Source organism: Pyxicephalus adspersus, chromosome 2 (assembly GCF_032062135.1).
Source record: "Pyxicephalus adspersus chromosome 2, UCB_Pads_2.0, whole genome shotgun sequence".
In the NCBI taxonomy this organism is placed as follows: domain Eukaryota; kingdom Metazoa; phylum Chordata; class Amphibia; order Anura; family Pyxicephalidae; genus Pyxicephalus; species Pyxicephalus adspersus.
The window spans coordinates 159,248,265-159,255,154 of NC_092859.1; the positions used below are offsets into that span (position 1 = coordinate 159,248,265).

A 6,890-nucleotide genomic window follows, 5' to 3' on the forward strand; every position below is an offset into this window, starting at 1 on the left:
GAGTACCCGGGGGAAGTGCTGAGGACTCCATGGTAAAAATAATGGAAATTTACTTTATTTTCATGAAAATGTCCCCACTCGTGGAAATCACCTGACCTTGAAGGTATATGGTGGGCACCCCCTGCTATTATTAAGGTAGTTAAAGGGGCCATGTACCTTTCACTTGCTGCATACTTGTCCCTGAAATCACAAACACAGAATTATAAAAAGTGAAAGCAAATCACAAGACCAGAGAATTAAGGCTGCACACACCTGTTAGACTTTTGTCCTTGGAAAGGATCTTTCACAATCCTTTCCAACGACAAAAGACTGAAAGATGAATGAATGAGCTCTGTACATACAACACCATTCTGCTCTCTCCCCTTCACTTTCATTGCGGTCCTTCCTTGCTCGTGGGTCGGACAGCCGCTTTACACATGTCAGATTCTCGTCTGATATCAGCCCTGAAGCAATAATCGGACAAGAATCATCTGACGTGTGTACGTAGCCTAACACTTTACATGCAATGCACTTAATTTTGTTTTTACAGCTCAGATCTGCTTACTGGTAACCAATCTACAGCATTCTTGCATTGAGCCTGATTTATTAAAGCTCTCCAAGGCTAGAGAGGATACACTTTCATCAGTGAAGCTGGCAGATCCAGCAAACACGGAATGGATCTCGTTCAGGATTCAAAACATTTGCTAACAAATCCATTCCAGGTTTGCTGGATCGCCCAGCTTCACTGATGAAAGTATATCCTCTCCAGCCTTGGAGAGCTTTAATAATTCAGGCCCATTGTAACAATCCAGGCTGCTTCTCTATTGAAATTACATTGGAGCAAGGCTGATGGCCTTTCACTGCTGAATGTTATATTAATCTACTTACAAGTTATGGAGGATTTCTCCAATAATGCTGATTCATGGGATGGAATGCAGCGGGCCATATACTAATCTACCCTCATCCTCCTTTGGAGGAATCGGCATGTGAGCGGCTCTTGTGACCTGCATAGGATTTAAAGGAAAGAAAGAACGAATATAGAAAGAATATAGATCCATTGAGAATGGATCTATATATTGGGAGAGGATTCCTGGTTATGTAATGGGGGTCACAAGCTCTGCTCCTTGTTAATTATATATTCCAGTTGCCAAAATCAAACCTAGAAAGCAAATTTTGGGATCTTTTCATCAAATCTTTTAACATTGTCTTCTGTGGTGTCACCTGTAGGTTTCCAATGTCTTCTCTCAAAGAGCCTGATTTATTAAAGCTCTCCAAGTCTGGAGAGGAAACACTTTCATCGGTGAACCTGAGTGATCCAGCAAGCTTGGAATGGATCTGCTCCAGGATTGAAAACGTTTGTCAACAAATAGCAGATTACTTGTAAGAAATTCATTCCAGGTTTGCTGCATCACCAAGCTTCACTGATGAAAGTGTATTCTCTCCAGCTTTGGGGAGCTTAAAAAAATCCAGCCCAGTGTCTTCTGCTATATCCCATTTAGGCTTCCTATGTCCTCTCACAAAAAGTCAGGAGAGAAAATACAGAATGTGATAACATTTAATTATGAGAGATTTTAGGTTGTAAGGTGCTGTAGAAATCCTACAAAAGGGCAATTTAAGGGCTTATAGTTCTTGAGTCCAATAGCAAACTTTTGCATGCTCCTAGCCCCCACTATACTGCTCCCCTTTTTAGTTTGCATTACAGTGTTTCCATAAATAGTTGTCTGCATTGTAGTGTTTCACCTTTATTGTTTGCCCCATTATGGGTCTTCCCTATAGTTAGTTATATATATCTCCTTCCCTTATAGTCCTCACCTGCATAGGTTTTCCTCATATACTTGTCTCTGCTATAACTTCTCTCTTGTACTGTAGTTCCACCAGTTATGGATCTTCTCCTTAGAGTTCTCTTCCTATTATTTTTCCTATTTTGTAAATGGGGAGAAGAGGATATGTGTCAGGAGGACCTGTGAGATGGGGCCTGTGAGCAGTATTGTGGTAAATAAATATAATACTTACCTGCACTTTCCACTGCCATCTTCACAGGAAGAAAAGAAATATTCTGCATCCCAGGCAATCACTTAGTGGACTTTCCTGGTTCCAGACCTGTGACCATTACTTCAGTTGTATGGGTGATGTCTAACCCACTGCACCCTCCCTTCATTGCCCTAACACTGCTCTATGAAGCCAGGGAGCCACAAAAAACATTTGTGATACAGTAAAAGAAAAACAAAAAAAGGAAAGAAGAAGAGGTATCAGCTTCCACCATTGTCAGGAACCAAGATGGGATGACATTCGTCTATAGAAGCCTTTCCCAAAGTGAACCCTTGAAATGACTTGCAGACCCCCAGAGAACCCCTCCTATAATTATTATATCCACAGATCACAGTACATTAGTGTCTCTCCACTTCCCCAATGACCTACTAATGACTTCCTCACTCATAACCTCATCACACGCACGGCTCCAATTCTCTAGAATGGTCTCCTTGTCCTATTCAGCTTGCTCCTACTTTCTGCTCCTTTAAAAGAGCCCTCAAAACCCAACGCTTCCCCCTCACCTACCCGTCTTCTTCTGTCTCCTAAACCCTCACTACTTCCCACCATTCCATATCCCCCTCCTATTGTGTGATACTTCCCCCACCTCCTAGATTGTAAGCTCTTCAGGGCAGGGTCCTCTCCTCCTGTGTCACTGTCTGTATCTGTCTGTCATTTGCAACCCCTATTTAATGTACAGCGCTGCTTAATATGTTGGCGCTATATAAATACAGAATAATAATAATAATTAATGTACAGAGCTGTACAGGGGGCTTTAAGAAACCAGGGGTTGTTTAGCAGCCTAATTACTCAATAAGTAGCTGCTATAGGTGTAGCTTTGTCTTATCAGCATAAATAAATGTACCAGAAATATGCCTCCTAGTATGATATGATAATCTAATTTGCACGTGGCTGCGTCTAGGAGTGGCCTTGCTCATAAAGAATGGATTACACAGTCAGGCGGAATAAAACATTACCATGCAAGAGGAAAACAGGTTTTCAGGCACAGGTGTTGTTTGTATGTTATATAAAAATGACATTGTAATTGTTGTATAGCACAGGAACTCCAATACTGGTGCAAAGCATTTTGTTATTTCATACTGCCATAGAAACACATTACCTGCCAAGAGCAATTCAGGTGAAGGAGATTCGGCTTCCATTAAAGGGGAAACTTATCTATGGTGATACACCGAGCAATGGCCACAGACAGAAGCCTTTAGCCCAGGGGTGTCAAACCCAAATACACAGAGGGCCAAAATTAAAAACTTAGACAAAGTCACGGGCCAACCTTGAACTTTATTGAAAGAATTGAAGAAATGTTTCCTTCTCATTAGATAAAAACCCTTTTCATATGGAAACAAAGAGGTTTTGCTTAAAATTCAATCTGGAACAAGCTTATAATAGAGAAAGAGGCATAACAATAAAAATAATTTGAAAATTTATTTAATTGTATTTATTTATTTGTAGCCTTCTGGGTTAGAGTTCAATGGTAACCTTTTATGCACAGGCTACCAATAATAATACCAATTTTCTTCTATGAAAATCTAACTATTCAAGTCCATGCCTTGGAGTAGCAAGGTAAAGTACAGGTGAGGGGGAGTGCTGGAAATGCCAGATGTGGCCAATGCGGGGCTGGAACTCCCTCTTCATTGAAAGAGCGCCGCTACTAAAATTACTAAAATTACCTGGCATTAATTGCCACTATACGCAGAGAGCCTGCTGGTCTATAGACACGGGTGATGCCGGAAATTTTAGTAGAGACCCTATTTCAATGCTGCGGCAGGCCTGCTGCAGTTCATATTTAGGATTTCTTTGGGGGCCAAAAAAAAGGACGTTGGGGGCCAATTTGGTCTCCGGGGCCAGAGTTTGACACTCATGCTTTACCTATCTATTTCCATGTAAGCATAAGAGAAGAAAACATAATTTATGTTGAACACATAAAGGGAATTTCCTAAAAATCTGTCCTGCAGCCGTCCTTTCATTAAATCTGCTATGCAGAACTCCCTTCAGCCTTGAACAGTTGTGCAGGCTCCTCTCCTGGAGTGAAACCATTGACTCTGATTTGTCAACTTCTAGTACATCAGAAGCTGCAGCAAGTTAGACAGAGTCCACCTTGTTTCCTGGCTGGAGGAGGTCCAAAACCATCTAGGCCCTCCCTCTCCACCATGTCCCCAGCTGCCCCTTTCATTCATTGGATTTCAGCTTTATCAATCATAGAAGTTCAGCGTCACCCAAGGGCCTTACCACAGCTTCCTGTTCTCCAGCAGAGATGTTCAGCCCCCTACAAGTTCCTCCTATCTGCAGTGATCTTCCTGCATTGCATAGAGAAACAGAAAAACCTGATGATGTCATTAGGATAAAAACAGAAATAACTTATTTTAATTATTTCATTAGCATGTTGATGAATGAAGAAGGGAGGAAATGAGCAAGGCAAAATAGAAGCAAATTATTATTATTATTTTTAATATTAATAAATGGTATTTATATAGCGCCAACATATTACGCAGTGCTGTACATTAAATAGGGGTTGCAAATGACAGACAGATACAGACAGTGACACAGGAGGAGGAGAGGACTCTGAAGAGCTTACAATCTAGTAAATTAGGCATTAGCTTTAATATATGCTGCTTTTAATAAGATGTCATTATGCTCTTGTTTATATAAAATTCCTATCTGCCCCCACATGCCTGGAAAGTTTTTGATCTGCCCAAATAGCTGCCCCACCCAATGAATTGCATGTCATCTAGGACACTGGAAATAGAATTCTGCATCAGTCATTTCAGGAACCTGCAGGAACGCTGATACAACCCGGCCTGGAAAAGAAATCAGCCAGTGTGTAGGGAATCTAAAATCTAACGTAATTTATACTAATCTTGAATTGTTGCACAAACAGAACAAATGACATGATCACATGGAATGAGCTACAAAGGCAGCATGTATGGAGTATAATACTTTCCTGCACTCACCAATACCATCCAAGAGATAATAAGCACTCCAGGAAAGCACTCACCTGTACTCTCCCCTGCCATCTTCACAGGAAGAAAAGAGACATTCAGCACCCCGGGCAATCAGAGGTGTTGCTAATATTTCCTGAGCCCGATAGCAATATTTTGCATGCTCCTAGCCCCCACTATAGTGCTCCCCTTTTTATTTTCCCCAATACAAAGTTTCCCTATACAGTTGTCTGCATTGTAATGATTCACCTTTATGGTTTACCCCACAAAATCAGACAACAACAACATATACAATGTAATAAAACCAGGAAACAACCAATAACCCAGATAACCCTCTTCGGGGAAGCACCGGTTTTTGGCCCTGTCTGCTCACCTATGTGTTGCACCCACCACTTGCTCTATCATCGCTGCCTTTGCTCTGAGATAAACTCTATTTTCCAGGAATCTCTGTAAAGCTATGGGGCATTTAGCTTCATTTTGGTGGCTGAGTGGCTGGCACTCTTACCTTTGCAGCACTGGGGTCCAAGGTTCAAAACTGCATGGAATTTGTATGTTTATGCTTGTAAAGGTTTCTTCCCTGCACTCCAAAACCTTGCAGTTAATTAATTTGGTTTCCAACACTGACCTAAGATTGTGGTAATGACATAGGACCATTACGTGACTATGAGCTCTCTACAATGCTGTGGAATATGTTGGTGCTATATAAATCCTGTATAATAATAATAATATTGTTAAGCTCTAAAAGGTGTGCTTCTTGCTGAGTGAATGATGATTTCTGCATCTTGTGACTGATTCACCATATTGGAAGTTTTTGGATTATATGTGACTACAAGATGCTAAAACAGAAGCGAAAAGCATAGAGGAACATGATTCCTAGGGATCTTTATGCTCAACAAAATGTCACAATGTTAGAAGACTTATTTATTATAGACTGTGTTTTATGGCAGCAGGGTCACACATGTAGCAACTCCAATACACGTTTTATTGTCATTGATATATCAATGTTTTGTTCTTTTAACCCCCTGGCAGTATTCCCAAATATGGCTTGGGGTGAAATTTCATTACCAATATTTTCAAGCCACACTCGGGGTATAAATGAGGGCTTACCTGGTCCTCATGAGTCCGCAATATCCTCCAGCAATGCTGGCCCGGCTTCTGTGTCCACTTGGTGATGCCCGGCTGGCATCTGCGTGGTGCCCTGGCCTTGCGTGGTGTGTGAACGTTGGGCATGCAACCTGGCAGAAAATTTAAAGTTATAAGCATTTTTAAATGTCAAATGCACTGATTTGACATGAAAAAATACAAAATAATTCATACCGCCCGGAAGGTTAAGCAAGTGTAACAAAAAAAAGTGCAGTATATTCAGGAATGCCATATATGATTTTTTTATGCTCAGACCTGGCTATTACCTATAGAAGTTATATAGCATATTGAGGTGAAACATTCTATGCCCATCTCATGCATGCAAAATGTGAGATTGGGTGACATAAAAACTCTGAAGACTCCAAAAAATGGCAACGCCTGGTGGTTCCTCCACTCCAGAAAGAAGAGGTCTGGGACATAAACCCCTCGAATTGTGGAGGGATGGTGGACTGTTCAATGAAAGTTCCACTTTAGGAGGCCACCGCACACCCCAAAAACATCATGTCCATCCTTTTGGATCATCAGGAAAGCATCATACTGGCACTCTGCATTTTCTTCTATGGGTTTTTCGGGGACATCCTAGGCCCGGCTGCTTCATTTGAACATTTGAGTGGTGGAGGCAGAAGTGTAGGACGAATTGTTAAAAGTCAGAGAAAATCTGAAAAAAGTCCCAATACTTTTTGACAGATTTTAATTTTCCGGGGGTCAGTGGTGACCACATTTACCTATTGGTCTCAATGGGACTGTCAGTATTTTTGAATATCAAAGCGGTATATTGTTTTGCAT

General features: G+C 41.2%; 1 long non-coding RNA gene across 1 annotated transcript; it reads right to left on the minus strand.

Annotated features, from left to right (window-relative positions):
- Positions 1–1,828: 1,828 nt before the first annotated feature.
- On the minus strand, positions 1,829–6,829 carry LOC140322236 (uncharacterized). Its single transcript, XR_011919187.1, has 3 exons — positions 6,069–6,829; positions 4,252–4,319; positions 1,829–1,898 (listed from the first exon to the last, which is right to left on the minus strand). It is a non-coding gene; the product is annotated as an uncharacterized lncRNA (long non-coding RNA).
- Positions 6,830–6,890: the final 61 nt, after the last annotated feature.